Here is an 18,346-nt window from a genome sequence, read left to right as displayed (position 1 = left end):
TCCCCTAGCACTGATCCCCCCATTTTGTAACTGAACATCGGATTCTTCTTCCCTATGTGCATGACTTTGCATTTCTCTATATTGAAGTTCATTTGCCATTTAGTAAAGTAACTATTTGCATTTAGTGAAGAGTAACTGTTGTAGAGTTTTAGTGGTTTCAAAAGGAAGAGTGGACAGGGTGGAGGAGGGAAAGTTAGGAAAGGGAGTTGGGAAATATCTCCTATATCAATATTTTTGCTGGTGTTCTGTTATACTTGAATATAAGCCAATCCGAGTATAGGATGAGATACCCTTTTTCCCCCAAAAAAGGAAGAAAAAAGGTTGACACAAATACAAGATGGGGATAATATTAATGGGTCATTCCAGGATCTGTGCCCTGTCCTGCCAGGCTCTCCATCCTGTCCCCCTCCCTCCCTGCCAGGCTTTGCACCCTGTCCCACCTCCCTGCCCTGTACCCTGTCCCCCCTCTCTCCCAATGTCCTGCAGGCCTCCATCAGGACCTGGTGAACTGGGACAGGAGGGAACTCTCCTGTCTCAGCCAACTCTGGCAATTTTTTTAACCTCCCTCCAGCCTCCCCCCACGTACCTTTTTGAATCCCTGGTGGTCCAGTGGTATACTGGGCAGGAGTGAGTTTTCCACACTCCTGCCCCATACTGGACCCCTCCCTGAATGGTTGTCTTGAGTTCTCGTGGCCAAGCAGTATACCAGGCATGAGCGAGTTCTCCCCATTCCTGCCCAACACTGATCTGCGCCCTGAATGGATGCTGCAAGTTCTCACAAGTCCCACAAGAACTTGCGGCAGCCTTTCAGTGAGTGGCTCGGCACCAGGCAGGGATGCAGAAAGCTCTCTCATGCCCGGTACACCGCTAGGCCACGAGAACTCGCGGCGGCCATTCATGGAGGGCTCAACGTAGGGCAGGAGCGTGGAAATCTCACTCCTGCCTGATACACCACTGTGCATAGGGGGAGGGGAGGGGAGGGGGAAGGCAGAAGGGAGGTAAAAAAATATTGTCAGAGTTGCCCAGAACATTAGACGGGAGAGATGGTATAAATGTTTTGCCCCAGCCTTTTGTAAAATGCTGCATTAGATATTTTTTTTTTTGGGGGGGGCTTAAACATCTACATGCCAGTATATTGACATTTAAACCATGAATAGCGCTTCTAAAATGACCATCATAGCAAACAAAATTATCACCTTTTTAAATCCAAAAGTATGTATGACCAAATCAGTAAGTGAAATGGAAGTAAGCCTTTTCCGAAACATTTTAATGACTTAAAACTGAGAATGCTAGTGATGAGTTACATAGATAAAGTTCAGACGACTGACCATTTACACAAACTAACAGTCAGCTTTGTGTGGGGGAACTGGCAAGCTCTCTGATATATGACAAAATATCATAGTAAAGGCTTGGGGCACTTTTCATATACTTGCTTATCTGAACGTCTGTGAACACGGAACATCCTTTTTTTGTGTGGTGACAGATCTAAATTTGACATAATCCTTTCTCTTTCAGAGAAGCCCTAGAGAAAGACTCATAGGCCAAAGACATAATGGAATAATAAAATAAAACAGTGTGACTTTGAGCAGACAAAAGCAGGGAACATTTCAAGCTCTGCTGCTATTTTTAACAGAATCTGACATTTCATAATTGACTTTTCTGTGAGATGCTGTGTATCTAATGATAAAGTGCATTGTCGAAAAAAATGGGATTAAGGCACTGGGTTGCCATGTAATGGCAGCAACAAATAAACACAAAGAAGTGAAATCACGAAAGAAAATATATGTTTATTGTGTCAAATATGTTTGTTCCCCTTTGGGGGCACATTCAGAAAGGTCAATCATCCTTCCTGAGAATGTTTCACCTCTCCCATTTTAATATAAATTCTAGAAAAGAAAACAAAAACAAAACAGATTAAGAGCATCCTATCAAATTGTGGAAAGGAAATCAGTTCCCTAGTTCAACCCACAGTGGTCAGCATTTGTTTAAATGTTAGCCATCACAGGTTTTTTTTTTTCTTTTTTATATCCAGATATAGATTGCTGGTACTTGGTTCCTCTGTCTTTAAGCTGTGCCTTTTGCTATGAATTCAGACTACCACAAGAGATCTATCACCCATTTAGATACTCAAGTTTTTCACATATTTCCTCCAATACTGACTGCAGTTTATCCTTTTTAAGAAACTTTGCCCATCAGAATCACTGACACCCGAGAGTGAGAGTGAGAGTGAGAGCCGCTTGGGGTGGAGGTGCCCCTCCCCTATCCTCATCTCCGCCCTCTGCTCCTTCCCCAAACCCCCACCCCCCCTTCCCTTCCCCTGCACCTCTCGTTGTTCACCGCCGCGAGCAACATCAATGTGCTCCTTGCGACTCCATCGTCTCTCCAGCTGATGTCACTTCCTATGCACGGTACCTATGAGGAATGGCTGAGTAAATAGCAGCTATACTCACTCAAGGAACGTAGAGAGAGGGGAGACATGATTGAGACATTCAAATATATCACGGGCTGTATCGAGGTGGAAGATGATATCTTTTTTCTTAAAGGACTCAAGGCCACAAGAGGGCATCCGCTGAAAATCAGGGGCGGGAAATTTCATGGCGACACCAGGAAGTATTTCTTCACCAAAAGGGTGGTTGATCATTGGAATGATCTTCCACAGCAGGTAATTGAGGCCAGCAGCGTGCCAGATTTTAAGAAAAATGGGACAGGCATGTGGGATCTCTTAGTGGAAGAAGTTAGGGGGGTGGGTCATTAGAGTGGGCAGACTTGATGGGCCTGGCCCTTTTCTGCCATCATTTTCTATGTTTCTATGGTGCCCAGAAGTAGCATCAGTGGAAGAGATGATGCGGTCATGAGGATCACGATAAAGTAGTTACTCGCGATGATGAACAACTAGAGGTACGGGGGAAGGGAAGGGGCATGCGCATGGCGAGGAGAGGGGAGGAGTGGGAAGAGGCGAGGGAGGAGGTGGAGAGGAAAAGAGGTGCCGGCGCCCCCACCATGGCACCTGGGGCAGACCGCTCTCCCCTGCCCCACCCTTACTACAGCACTGCTGACACCTTTTGATGCTTTGCCGACATTTCGTTGTCTATGATCTTGCTTCTCTCTCATGCCAATTTTAACAGCATCCCACAGTGATTTCCTTAGCTGGGGCTTAAAAACTGAGCAACATAGAAATAATTGATAATTATTGTGAAATTCCACTTTCTGCAATTCAACTAGCTGATTATTTCAAATAAAAAAGTTGTCAATATTCAATCTGAATTTAAGGAAAAAAATATAGAAAAGTTTCTAGCACAGTCATATGGTCTGGATATTGATGCAATCCCAGTGGACATGTTCTGGAGCAATTTTTAGGATGTCTAATGGCCAGATGTGAATCGATAAAACACATTTTCGAAATCAGACTGTCAAACAGACAAATGTCCTGCTCAACTTATGAAGGTAGTCCCTTTAAGTTTTAGGGTTATGATATTAAGGCCCTCTTATACTAAGCCATCTTCCTATACTCTGTGTGAGGAAAACCTCATTTAGCAAAGATCAACCTAAACACCTCCAAAACAAATTAGCAGTGCTGAGTATGTCATCAATATTACTCTTCACTCTTTTCCAATCAATTCAATACAGAGAGTACTTCATGGGAGTTCAGATATAATTTAACACAAATGAAGTAGGATACGGATGCAGTACTGGGAATTATGAAGAACTCCCCTACCTGCATCTATGTGATAAGGGTGGAAATATGAACTCCCATGAAGTACTCTCTGTATTGAATTGATTGGAAAAGAGTGAAGAGTAATATTGATGACATACTCAGCACTGCTAATTTGTTTTGGAGGCCTCTTATACTAAGCCATAGTAGAGAATTCCTATGAGCATCAAAGCAACATTGGAGCCTTGCAAGACATCCAGAAAGTCGGTTTTGAAAATTGGCGCATGGACGTCTTGGTGAGTAAGACGCCAAGTGCTGGTTTATGCTACTTTTTGAACATCTTTCATTTAAAAAAATGAGACCCTTACTGCCTAGGAACAAAAATTGTGTTACATAGGCCCTCTTCTATCTAACTGCAATAGCAGCTTTTAGCATGGGGAGCCGTGCTGAATGGCCTACGCTGCTCCCGATGCTCATAGGAACTCAGTGAGCGTCGGGAGCAACACAGGCCTTCAGCATGGCTCCCTGCACTAAAAACTGTTATCACAGTTTGATAAAAAAGGGCCATAGTGTTTTCAAATCTTCCATTTTTTGACTAGTTGAAGATGCGTTTTGTTTAAATACTTTAACTACCAGCAAAAAAAAAAATCAATAAATTCCCCAGATCTATTTACTGGTTGATTCTGTTAGCATCCAAAATGTTAAAAAACACAGAGTTGTACTTGAAGTATCTAGCCATCGTGTACTACAGTATATACTGTCATAGTGTAGAATGCAATAGATTTTCATTGCTTGATTATATGACAACATGACTCTGGCCAGGATTCAAAGGTAACAGAACATTTTAGCACTATTTATACCTGTCATAGCAGTATATAGAATTTTATAGCAGTATAAATAGTACTGTACAAGGTCTTGCCATCCACTGCCTTATCCTCCAAAGAAAGTAATTGAAGAGACACTTTTATAGTTAGTATGACATTTAAAAAAAAAATCAGGAAAAAGTAAGTTTTCCAAACAATGAATGAACAATGAATAGGAAGGTTTTCCTCAATGATATGTCAAGGGCAGCTAAAGAGAGCTTTACGGATCTCTGGATCTGACATGGCAAGGTGATAATGTTAGAGGATTAGGAAGAAAGATCAGCATCATCTCACAATTACACCACAAAATAACCCAGACTAAAGGAGGAAATTATGTAAATGTCTAAGAAATTCTGCCCTTTTTTTTTTTTAACAGTGTGGTGCTTTTCTTTCATGTCTTCTTTGGTATAAGAAAAAAATCAGCTGGACTAGGTCTTGCGGTGCATGATTCCTGTTTTCAGCCAGGGAGAAGCTATAAATTATGTGGAGGGTCATTTTCAAAAGGACATCTAAGTCCAACTTTGGATGCTTCTTCCCGCAAAACGTCCAAAGTCAGAAACATCCAAGAGGCCATTTTTGAACCGCAAACCACTAGATGTCCAAATATAATTATTTTTTTCCCCAAAAAATTGTCTACTTGGTCAACCAGGCTACCAGGATGTCCAAGCCACCAAAACGTCCAAAGTTATACCTCACCTTCAATCTAAAAAAATGTACTGCATTTGGATGTAGGAAGGGTCAACCTTGTAATGGACTAGCCACCCAGATATGTCAACAAAGCTGTGAAATTCACTTAAAAGGTACCACATGTGCATCTCACCATAACCCCCTTATAATTTAGAGTGTGCCCCCCTCAAACTCCACTAATACCTACACTATACCTACACCTACACCACTACCACCCACCACACTAATACCACCCTTTTGGCTGCAAGTAGCACCTATATAGTAGTAGAGTAGGGTTTTGGTGGGATAATAACACCATAAATGTTGTGGTTAGAGAGCTTTATTAGTCTGGCTCCTCCTCTTTATGGTTCACTAGCCCACCTATCTGGGACTTAAGACATCTGTGTGATGCTCTACTAGGCTTTCCCATACTAGATGCTACTGTTCTACAGACAGATATGTACTTTTTCATTCAGACTTTTGTGGGGTGGGAGGGGATGTATGACCACTGGGGAAGTGTGACAGGGCTCATATGGTCAGTTTGGATACCTTTTTGGCACTTAGATGCTTCTAAAACAGGTTTAACCCAAACATCCAAGTTCTATCCAGGATATCTTAGGAAATGTTTGATTATAGCTGCAAAATGTCCAAGTCTAAGCCCTCCCATTTACATGCCTACAACACCCCTCCCCACCACCACCACCCTTGGTTCTTGGATGGAGAGCAGGGAAAATGTCCCACTAGATGTCCAGAAAAACATTTTAAAAAATGGCAAAATGTCCAAGTGCCAACCTAGGCAGTTTTCTGGATGTTTTATCTTTTGATTATGCCCCTAAAAGTCTAACTTTTTTTTGTCCACGTAGGGGCCCTTTTAGCTTCTAAAAGAAAAGATCTCAGAACTGCCAGAATGATACATTCCTCTTATTAAGATACTAGTCTTATAGCCCGTTACATTAACGGGTGCTAGAATATATGTGTGTGTCTCTCTCTTTATTTCTTTCTCTCTCTCTCTCTCCTTAGCCACTTTCTTTCTTTCTGTCTTTCTTTTTCCTTGGCTGTCCATCACCACCCCTTGCCTGCTCCCCCTGTCCATTGTCCCTTCCTTTTACCTCCCCTGTGTCCACCACCACCCCTTCACAGCTCTCCTTATGCAGCAGTAGCCCTTCTCCCTTTGTTTTACCTCCCACCTGTCCAGCAGCACCTTCCTTCTCCCCCTGTCCAACATTAGGGCTCCGTTCCTTTTTCTTCACCCCCCCTGTCCATCAACACCTCTTTCCTTCTCCCCCTGTCCAGCAGTAGGCGTCCCTTCCTTTTTCTCCCCCCCTCCTCCTTCTTATCCCTATGATACACTTACCTTGCTCTGCCCCTGATCAGAGGTTCCCGACAGCCACCCAGTTGCACCCATTGGAAAAGTTCCCTCTGCGGCATCCCGCACCCCTCCTGACGCGACTCCCACTGTCTTTCTTTCTGTCTGTCTCTGTCCCTGGCCCCCTTTGTCTGTTTGTCTTTCTGTATATCTCCCTGCCCCTGTGTCTTTCTTCTTTTCTTTCTGTCTCCCTTCCTCCCTCTGTCTGTCTGTCTGAAGCAGCATTCCCTCCCCCTCCATTTCCCTCCCCCCACACCAGTTCCCTGTGTACCTGCCCCTGTGTCTTTGTTCTTGTCTTTCTGTCTCCCTTCCTCCCTCTGTCTGTCTGTCCAAAGCAGCATTCCCTTCCCCTCCATTTCCCTCCCCCCACACCAGTTCCCTGTGCACCTGCCCCTGTGTCTTTCTTCTTTTATTTGTCTCCCTTCCTCCCTCTGTCTGTCTGTCCAAAGCAGCATTCCCTCCCCCCACACCAGTTCCCTATGCACCTGCCCCTGTGTCTTTCTTCTTGACTTTCTGTCTCCCTCCCTCTGTCTGTCTGTCCAAAGCAGCATTCTCTCCCCCTCCATTTCCCTCCCCCCACACCAGTTCCATGTGCACCTGCCCCTTTGTCTTTCTGTCTCCCTTCCTCCCTCTGTCTGTGTGTGCAAAGCAGCATTCCCTCCCCCTTCCATTTCCCTCCCCCCACACCAGTTCCCTGTGCAGCAGCATTAGCGTTTCAACTACCCGCTTTCCCTTCCCACAGTCGCAACTACAAACGCAGGCCCGAGTCCTTTGCCGCCCCCCCTTCCCTTCCCGCGGGCCCGACTACATATGGCGATTCAAGCAGCGTGTGCAGCAGTCTTCACACGCTGCTTCGGGTCCTTCTACTTTTGTAATTTTCCTTGCTAAGTTCACTGAGGACAATTTTCAAAGTACTATATTTTGGGTTATACACAATTTTACATTTTTTGGTAACAGATGCAGGGTATATGCAATTGCAGGTTATACACAAATTCACTTACAAATTCCTTGCTTTTCAATACGAGTACTACACAATTTTACCCTAGCTGGTGTTGAACCAAATAGAGAATCAACTGTGACATAAGTGACATCTATTTTCTTGAGTGCAGTACGACACTTCACCACCAAAGTATTTACACATTAAAGGCCTGATTTTATAAACGGCGCCTAGGTTAGGCACCTTGAGTCACCCTAACCATGGACATCTAGCGATGCCTAGCAAAAATTTGTGTGCAACTTAATTGTTTGTTAATGGGTTAACTAGCATGGAAATTGATCGTGCCATTTAAAAAAAAAAACTATCAAAAAAAAATTTTTTAATTGTTAATTTAGGTTGTGCGTGGATATCTACTTGGAGTCTAATGACACTTTAGTCGAGGCACCCTCCAACTCTAACAATGCCTACCTGAAAAGTAGGCTTTGTTAAAGGTGGAGAATAAGCATGGGCGACTTAGGTGTCGCTAGGCATTGTAGTCAGGCACTGATAAATTAGACCAGTTAAAACCAGACCTAATATACCGGCGCCTACCTCTAGGATGCCTAACAGTGTCTAAGTCCACTTAGGTGCCACTAGGTGTGATTCTATAAAGGATGCCTAGTGATGGACTGAACCAGCACCTAGAAATTAGGCACTGTTAGGCGCCATTTATAGAATCAGACCTAAGGGCCCTTTTACAAAGTCACAGAAGCAATTCCCATGCAACAAATGCAATGCAGGCCATTCAATTCCTATGGGCTGCATTGCATTTGCCATACCGGGACTTGCTACCATGGCTTTATAAAAAGAGCCCTAATAGTGAAAATAGAAAATCAGCCATTTTACCTCAGTGGTAAAAACGGCCTTAGCATGCATGCATAAGAATGTACTCAAGCCATTTTTTTTTTTTTACTACAGTTTAAAAAAGGGCCCCTTATTGAAGAATATCTTAGGATGTCTATTCTTTATAGGCTCTATAAATACAAGTAAAATACCCTGGGTAGTAGTGCTGTCCGATTCACGATTCGAATTGGTTCACCGATTCACTTCGGGTGAATCGATTCAAATCAATTAAAAAAAGAAAAATAAAATTGTTTCCCGATTTGGCTGACCCTCCCCCCTTGCCCCCTAAAGCAGGAGCGGCAGCGTTGCTCTTGCAGGCCGTCCGCTGCCGTACCTGCTTTAGAGGGCGAGGGGGGAGGGTCAGTTTGGAAGTTCTGCTATCCGGATTCCGCCCCCCTAGCATCCGTTTCCGCCCCCTGGCGTTTGGCTTCCCCCCCTGGCCTTCCACTTCCCCCACTGGCCTCCCCGCACCATTTACCTTTGAGAAGCAGCCTGCAGACAAGATCGCGATGCTAGCGATCTTTGCACTGCTTCAGAGCTGTTTCCTCCGCCGCAATCCTGCCTCTGATGTCAGAGGAGAGGCGGGATTGCGCCAGAGGAAACAGCTCCGAAGCAGTGCAAAGATCGCTAGCATCGCAATCTTGTCTGCAGGCTGCTCCTCAAAGGTAAACAGTGCGGGGAGGCCAGGGGGGAAGCCGGACACTAGTGGAAGGCCAGTGAGAATACGCAGACCTCCCGGGGAGGGGTGTGAGCAGTTCTTCAGGGTGGGGGATGGGACAGGCCTTCAAGGGGGACAGGCAGGCAGGCCTTCAGGGGGGAAAGGCAAGCAGGCCTTTGGTGGTAGGATGCAGGTCTTTAAGGGGGGGACAAGCCTTCAAGGGGAGGAGACAGGCCTTCAAGGGGGGGATAGGCCTTCAAGGGGGGGACAGGCAGGCAGGCCTTCGGGGGGATGCAGGCCTTCAAGGGGGGATACAGGCCTTCAAGGGGGGTACATGACTTCAAGGGGGACAGGCAGGCCTTCAGGGGTGGGATGCAGACCTTTAAGGGGGGGACAAGCCTTCAAGGGGGAAACAGGCCTTCAGGGATGGTGGCAAAGGCCTTCAGGGGGGATAGGCAGGCCTTTAGGGGTGGCGTGCAGGCCTTCAGGGGGGGACAGACCTTCAGGGAAGGGAGGCCCTGGTGTAAAAGTACACAGAGGGAGGGAGGGAAGGTGGGTTCAAAGTGACGTGCATATGCCGTATTTTGGGGGGGAAGAAATAATGGGTCTGAAAATAGAGGAGAGGGGGAGAGATGATGGACAATGGGATTTAGGGAGGGAAGAAACAGAAAAGGAGAGAAGTTGGACACAAAGGATGGTGTGGAGGGGGGATAGATATACTGAATAGGAGGGTAGTTGGGAAAAGAAAGGGAGAGATGGTGGACCCTGGGGTGGTGGGGAAGGAGGGAGAGATGCTGGATGAAAGGTGGATCTGTGGAGGGAGACGAAAAAAAGGAAAGATGTCAGACCTCCTGGGGAGGGAAAGGAAACGGAAGGGGAGGACAGAGATGGCAGATGGATGGTTAGCATACAGAAAGAAGAAAGAAGGAGACTCTGGCAAGCAGGTTATCAGAAGACAACCAGAGCCTGGGACCAACAAGATTTGTATAGTGACCAGACAACAAAAGGTAGAAAAACTAATTTTATTTTCTGTTTTGTGATTACAATATGTCAGATTTGAAACGTTTATCTACCAGAGCTGGTGTTAGCCCGCAAACGTGAGGTAGGATTTAACAGAGAGAGGAAAAGTATTTTTTGTTTGTTTATTTTGTTTACACCACAGCGCCAGTGTGGTTAGGAGAAGGTAAAGGGGGTGAAGAGGCTATAAAACAAACCCATCAGGATGTTTGGAAAAAAACACCCAATTGGGCAGGAAATTCGAATTGAATTGAATCAAAAAACCAATTCAATAGGCTGAATCAAATCACATCAAATCAAATTTTTTTTCCCTGAATCGGGCAGCACTACTGGGTAGATCAATCTTATCTACTAGGTGACTGATTTCAGAACCACCTTTCAAAATTTGTAGACAGTTCTTAAAACTTTTGGTGTGCCAAGCACAGTCATTTATACAAGATATATCTCATAGACTGAAAATGTTGTGGGAGGTGCATGAAGTAAATCATTTTATGTGGCTGGTCACTATGACCCGGATTCTCGAACCAGTGCCGATATCATAGAAACATACAGAAAAGGGCCATCGGCCCAACAAGTCTGCCCACTCGAATAACCCACCCCCCTAAGCACTTCCTTGAAGTGACCCCACATGTTTATCCCATTTATTCTTAAAATTGAGCACATTGTTGGCATCTACTACCTCAAGTGGAAGATCATTCCAACGATCAACCACCCTTTTGGTGAAAAAATACTTCCTAATGTCACCATGAAATCTCTCACTCCTGATTTTTAGCAGATTCTCTCTTGTCGCCGTAGGTCCTGTAAGGAAAAAGATGTCTTCTTCCACCTCCATACGGCCAGTAACATATTTGAACGTCTCTATCATGTCTCCCCTCTCTCTGCGTTCCTCGAGAGAGTATAGCTGCAACTTACCTAGAAGTTCTTCATATGGGAGATCCTTGAGTCCTGAGACCATCCTAGTGGCCAATCTCTGAACCGACTCTATTCTCAGCAAATCCTTTTGATAATGTGGCCTCCAAAATTGAACACAGTATTCCAGATGTGGTCTCACCATGGACCTGTAAAGCGACATTACCACTTTGGGCTTTTGGCTAACCCAGCATTTGTCTAGCCTTGGATGAAACTTTCTCCACTTGATTGGCAGCCTTCATATCTTCACTAATGATTACTCCCAGGTCCCGTTCTGTAACAGTTCTAGTTAAGGTCTCACCGTTCAGAGTGTAGGTTTTGCAAGGGTTTCCGCTACCAAGGTGCATAACTTTACACTTCTTGGCATTAAAGCTCAGCAAGTGGCTGCCGATTGCATATCAATCACACATTGTAACAGTTTTAGAACCGCGCCAACGTGAAAGATAGGTGCTGGAAATGTAGGCCCAGGTTTTCCAGGCCTACATTTCCGGCGCTTATCTTCATGTGAATTGCACCTACATAGGCGCTTTAGGCTGCCTAATGCCACTTCCAGGATTGGCCACGCCTACTTAGGCATTAAGAAACCTAAAGCGCCTATGTATGTACGATTTCAGCACCAATTTTATAGGTGCTGGTATGTGCCTTCAATCTCTGTTAAAAACACCATTTGGATGGTGTTTTGAGTGGAGATACCATGGCTGCACTTTTTCAAGGCTGTATTGTTTGCTCCCCTGATGAGCCAAACATTGATGAAACAAGGTCGATTGTTGGGAAGATTGGAGAAGACGTGACAGCGCTGGAGCTCAAGTTGTCTTTTGTCAGCTAAATACTTGAACGTGCCTCCGGGTAACTTTGCCCTTTTCAAAATCTGAGCTGTTCTATAAGGGAGGTTATTTTGCCAGTGAAAGTATCAAAAACAGTTTTGATTTGTACCTTTTGGTTCTATACTGCTACATTAGTTTGAGGCCTTTTCTCCCTCTTTTTGGGTGCATGCTGGGTTTAAAGAGGGGGGTACCTCGGTGCCACGATCACACAACATTTTGAATCATTATATGTATAGATTCAAATCCCCAAAGATAGATCACTTGCAGCAATTTGAGGAAACTTGATACAGTTGCTTCATACTACATATCAACTGATTTATTTTTAAAATGTGAGTTGGATTACATGGTGCTAATGAAGCATTATTTTTGGAATGCTAGGCAGTTTTTTAAATAATGGCATGGAATAGCTGTAGGAATACACTGTTTCCTTCAGTGGCTATCTTTTACATACTCTCCCCCCAGCCTTTTTATTTACAAAACCGTAATGAGGTTTTAAATGCTGGCCATGGCAGTAACAACTCCAATGCTCATAGAATTCCTATGAGCGTTGGAGCTGTTACCGCCGTGGCTGACACTACAAACCACGCTACAGTTTTATAAAAGATGGGGATAGTTAACTTTGAAGAAATATTTTGCAATGCAGTATTATGGAAGCATTTTCAAAATGACACATTTGTTTTATGGCAGATTGCCTTAATTCACTAGATATGAATCTTAAGTGTATGAAGCAGTATCGTTCTATAATGACTGATCTTGATACTCATATTAAGCAATTTAATCAGTTGAACACTATACTTTGAAAAAGAATGTGGGACTGAACAATCTTGTTTTTGTTTTAATAGAGATCATCTGTATAGTCTGAAGATGAATCTCACTGTTAATTGCTATGACTTAAAGGGCTATAACTTCTTTAGAGCATTTTATAAATAAAGCATAAGAATCTGTGTGATATCCATGACACTCAATAATCAAGCAAACAATTGGGCAAGATGTTTAGAGGAAATTGCTGTTGAATTATAAGTGGCAAGACCAATTAGACAGGCTAATTTGTATGCTACTATACTCTACAGTTTGCTTACTGTGCATATGAATTTTGAAAAGTTCATGTTGAGGGCTTTAATTTATGGCAAAAATATTGGCTAACTGATATTTAACTCACAGAGACCCAGTGTTGTAATATTACAACATCACATTTAAGGCTACAAAATAAACCCTCCCCCATTTTTTTTCTTTTTAAAACTTCATGTACATTACTAATAGAACCTATTGTTCAGTTCTGCAACACCATTGGATGGTTGAATGTGTAAATAGGTCTGTTTATCTGGCCATGAAGTCATACAACCCTGTTGCCTGCTTTGGAGTATATCATCTTGTTGTTTTGGACGGGATACATCAGGACTAAAGTAAGTAAAAAGCTTGAAATATTTTTTTATGTGATCATTAATATGTGTAGATCATGCAGATTTTATGACATCATTGAATATACTGATTTTAAGAGATTTAGAGCTGGTTATTTCTATGTTGTAATTTTACAACAGTGGGTCAAAGTGATAGCAAGGTTTTGTCTGCACTCCCCTGAGACCCAGTGTTGTAATATTACAACATCACATTTAAGGCTACAAAATAAACCCTCCCCCATTTTTTTTCTTTTTAAAACTTCATGTACATTACTAATAGAACCTATTGTTCAGTTCTGCAACACCATTGGATGGTTGAATGTGTAAATAGGTCTGTTTATCTGGCCATGAAGTCATACAACCCTGTTGCCTGCTTTGGAGTAATGATGTCCATTCCCTCTGCACACCACTGGAGTACTTTCAGAAGTTTGTGACAGAAGATATGATCAACGCTCTGGCAGATAACACAAATCAGTACAGTTTTCAGAAGAAAGGATCATCTATAAACACAAACACAAAGGAAATAGAGCAGATGATTGGCATGTATCTGAAGATGGGTCTTGTCCAAATGCCTGGAGTCCGTATGTACTGGGAAGCAGACACAAGATACAGTCCTGTCGCTGATGTAATGTCACGAAACAGATTCCAGTCTCTGTTGACATCATTACATTTTGTGAACAATCTAACCGTGTCTGAGATGGAACAAAAAAAGTGACAAACTCTGGAAACTCAGACCATGGCTTGATGCTTTCAGAGAGAAATGCCTAAAAGTGGTCCCTGAAGAACATAACTCTGTTGATGAAATGATGATCCCTTTCAGGGGGAAATTCAGCAGCATCAAACAGTACATGCGTGGCAAGCCAAACCCATGGGGGTTCAAGCTGTGGGCAAGGACTGGAATCTCTGGTATACTTTGTGATTTTGATGTGTACCAAGGCAGTGTGAATGGAATACGGGCAAGATCTGAACTTGGACTATCAGGGGATGTTGTGATGAAACTTGCTTCCACACTTCCACATAGTCACAACTACAAGATCTATGCAGACAACTTTTTCACCAGCATCCCATTGATAGTTAGGCTGCTGGATTGTGGAATTCATTACACAGGAACAGCCAGACAAGTGCGCCTTCCAAACTGTAATCTTGAGGATGAGAAAAGCTTGAAGAAAAAGGGAAGAGGAAGCTTTGATGTCAGAGTGGAGTCAAATCACAACATTTGTGCTGTGAAATGGTTTGACAACAGACAGGTTACACTTGTGTCTTCCTTTGCTGGCCCACAACCAGTGGAGAAGATTCAACGCTGGGACAAAACTGCCAAAAGATTTGTTGAAGTTGAGAGGCCTTATATCGTGGCTGCCTATAACAAATTCATGGGCGGAGTGGATTTGTTAGACTCATTTGCAGCAAAATACAAGTTTCCACTGAAGTCCTACCGCTGGTACCTTTACATCTTCTGGCACACCATTAACCTAGCTGTGATCAATGTTTGGCTCCTGTACAAAAGGGACTGCAAAGCTTTGGATATCCCAAAGAAACAGATGCTAAACAGGAGAATGTTTCAGGCCCAGTTGGCATCTTCTCTTATCCTGATCGGAACGGCTGGGTCAGTGTCAAAGCGAGGGCGACCATCTGCAAGCCCAGTTTCATCAAGAGGGGGCACCTTGACTTCCCAAAAGAGGCAGTTTACAGATGATGGAGGTTCTTCAGCTGCCATGACAGCCAAAAAGTCAAATGCACACCCTCCAAAGGAAGTTTGCAAGGACATGATTGGACATTTTCCCATCAAAGCCGATAGAGGACGGTGCCGACACTGTGCAAAAGGCTATACCAACACACTTTGCAGGAAGTGCAATGTTCGCCTGTGCTTTTCAGAGCAAAATAACTGTTTTTGGAACTACCATAACTGAATAAATGAACAAATAAAACATGCACATATAGGGCTCGATTCACAAAACCGTGCTATGAAGATAGCACAAGTGCTATTTCATAGCGTGGCCGTTTTTACCCGTATTTGCGCTAACATGAAATTTTTTGTGCAAAAACACGAAATTTCTTGATTACCGCTGATAGAAGTCAATGGGCGCTTCACAGGGAAAAATTTGCGTTTTTATATGATACTCATTTTTTGTATTAAATTGATAATAAAAATTACTTTTTTCTTTATTATACTATTGTTGTTGTGTATATACATAAACTTAGGTGGGTCTTTATAAGCTGTAAAGTACAAATAAACTTTTAATTATTCCTTACATGTGTTCAGAGAGAGAGTGACACTATTGAAATTCTGCTACCTTACAGGCCCAGCGTTGCAATTTTACAACATCCTCCCCAAAAGTTACTAAAATGTCAAAATAAAAAAAAAAAACACTGATTTAGGGATCACAAGCCTCCTATAACAACATGTGAACGTTCGAAAAAAATTTTTTACGTTTTTTTCTATATTTGGGTCTCTGGGGGTTAATCATGATCATCATCTTGTATTAGACATTAAGGACTGGATTCTCCATATGGTGTCGACATCAGCAGCCGGCTGCCAATCATGGAACAGTTGCAAAAAAATCAAAAAGGAAATTTTGCCAAAAAAAATACTACTAATAAGCACACATTCACTTGGAAAATATTCAAGTTGCACAGCGCTGTACTGAGCAACTGGAATCCCAAATTAATTAACTATTTCAGGTTTTTCTCAAATTTGTGGTTGACTATTTTTTTACTGTGCTCCCCCGTATGCAAGAGGATCCTACGATTACCAGACTTTAAGCCTGTGTGGCTTTGATTATTTAGCTTAGACTTGAATGTTCTGCTTATTTGTCTGAGGCTCGTTTGGTTAATTAATTTGGGAGTCCAGTTGCTCACTACAGCGCTGTGTAACTTGAATATTTGTCAAGTGAATGTGTGCTTCATCGTGTAACAGTACCATAGAGAGAATCGCGCATCTGAGACCGATAGACACTGGAAATGTAGGTCAGGGTTTTTCAGGCCTACATTTCCAGTGCCTACCTATGTCATGAATCACGTCTACATAGGCACTTTGTGGTGCCTAATGCCACCTCTGGCGTTAGCCATGCCCATAGTGGCATTAAGCGCTGTAAAGCTCCTACATAGGTATGATTCTGGTGCCTTTTATTTAGGCCCTGGTAGGTACTTTATTTTTATCATTTTTTGCCATTTTAAATGACATTTCTCCATTAACTTAGGCATCGGTAGGGCACCTACCAGCACCTAAGGGCTCCTTTTACAAAGCTGCGATAGCGTTTTTAGCGCATGTAGAATTTTAGCGTGCGCAAAACCCGCGTTACACAGCTAGAATTAATGCCAGATCATTGCTGGCGTTAGCATCTAGCGCGCATGACAATTTAACGCGCTAAAACCACTAGCGTAAAAACCACTAAGCACGCGTTAAAACCACTAGCGCAGCTTTGTAAAAGGAGCCCTAAGTTTCATCAACCTTTATAGCATATCCTCCTAAGTATCAAAATGGCAGTTCATAGTACATTTTATGTGAAGTTCATTACAGTGCCCCCTAGGGCACCCACTGCTCTGGTGGGAGATCTTTGTAGCCAGTCTACTAAAAGTGCTGGCTCCTCCTGCAGCCCAATGGCTTGCTTTGTGTGTTTTTGTTATAGACTTTTTTTTTTAATGGTTCAAAAAGATAAATACACTGAGGACAAGTACATCTATGAAATGGCCATTTTCAAAACGAAAAGATAGATTACTGTGTTACTGTTTAATAAATAGGCATCTTCACTACTGGATTTTTGTGCATATTCCGGAAAACGTCCAAATTCGGGTTTGGATGTCATATCAAAAATGCCCCTCCGTGCATATCTAGATTTTCAGAAATTTTTCAACAAGACATGTGTTAGCACCTAAAGCAACTTAGCAAAAGGGTCCAAGTGGATCGATTTTTCACTCCGCCAAAAATTTCAAAGACTAGCCCCCTCTTCTATTAAACTGCGCTAGCAATTTTTAGTGCAGAGAGCCGCGCTGAATGGCCCGCGCTGCTCCTGACGTTCATAGAAACCCTATGAGCGTCGGGAGCAGCGCGGGCCATTCAGCGTGGCTCCCCGCGCTAGAAAATTGCTAGCGCAGTTTAATAGAAGAGGCCCTAAGGGACACTCGACGAAGTTACAGGGAAATACTTTTAAAATTAATAGGAAGAAATATTTTTTCATTCAGAGAATAGTTAAGCTCTGGAACGCATTGCCAAAGGTTGTGGTAAGAGCAGATAGCATAGCTAGTTTTAAGAAAAGTTTGGACAATTTCCTGGAAGAAAAGTCTATAGTTTTTTTTTTTTATTGAGATAGACATAGCGGAAGCCACTGCTTGCCCTGGATCAGTAGCATGGAATATTGCTACTCTTTAATAATAATAATAATAACTTTATTTTTCTATACCGCCATAATCTTGCGACTTCTAGGCGGTTCACAGAGATTAGCTGTATAGTCAGCGAATTACAGTGTACAGATAAAGAAGAGATTACAGCAAATTACAGTGTACAAATAAAGAAGAGATCACTGGGCGATCAGTGATTACATGGTGCAAATTGGCAAAAGGAAAGATATACATAGGCTACTATTAAAAAAAAAAAAATTTTGACAACTTATATTGAAATGGTTTAAAAAAAAAAGCCAATGAATAGCTGGATACAAATTGTGAAGAGAACATTGAACAGACAGTGAGTACAGAGTGTCATAAAAGAGGAAAAGAGAATTCAGTAAAATAAGCGGTAGCTTTGAAAAGGGGGGAAGAAGTCTGGCTAGGAAATGAATTTATTGAATAGAGTAGTCTTTATTTTAGGTTTTTGCCAGGTACTAGTGACCAGGATTGACCACCATGAAGATGGACTACTGGGCTAGATGGACCATTGGTCTGACCCAGTAAAGCTATTCTTATGTTCTGCCCAAGATCACAAAGAGCAGCAGCAGGGTTTGACCCTGGCTTTGTTGTTTATCAGACTGGTACTCTGACCACTAGGCTACTCTTTCATTATTGTCAATGAACTCATCAGAGAGTATTTGAAATTGTAAGTTCCTCGTGAGAGACTCCTGAGAAAATTCAAAAACCATAGGATAGGAGGCCATGTTCTTTTGCAGATTAGGAACTGGTTAAAAGATAGAAAACAGAATACCGTATTTTTCGCTCCTTAAGACTCACCTGCCCATAAGACGCACC

Source organism: Geotrypetes seraphini, chromosome 6 (genome assembly GCF_902459505.1).
Source record: "Geotrypetes seraphini chromosome 6, aGeoSer1.1, whole genome shotgun sequence".
Taxonomy (NCBI): Eukaryota; Metazoa; Chordata; class Amphibia; order Gymnophiona; family Dermophiidae; genus Geotrypetes; species Geotrypetes seraphini.
This window is presented reverse-complemented; position numbering follows the sequence as displayed.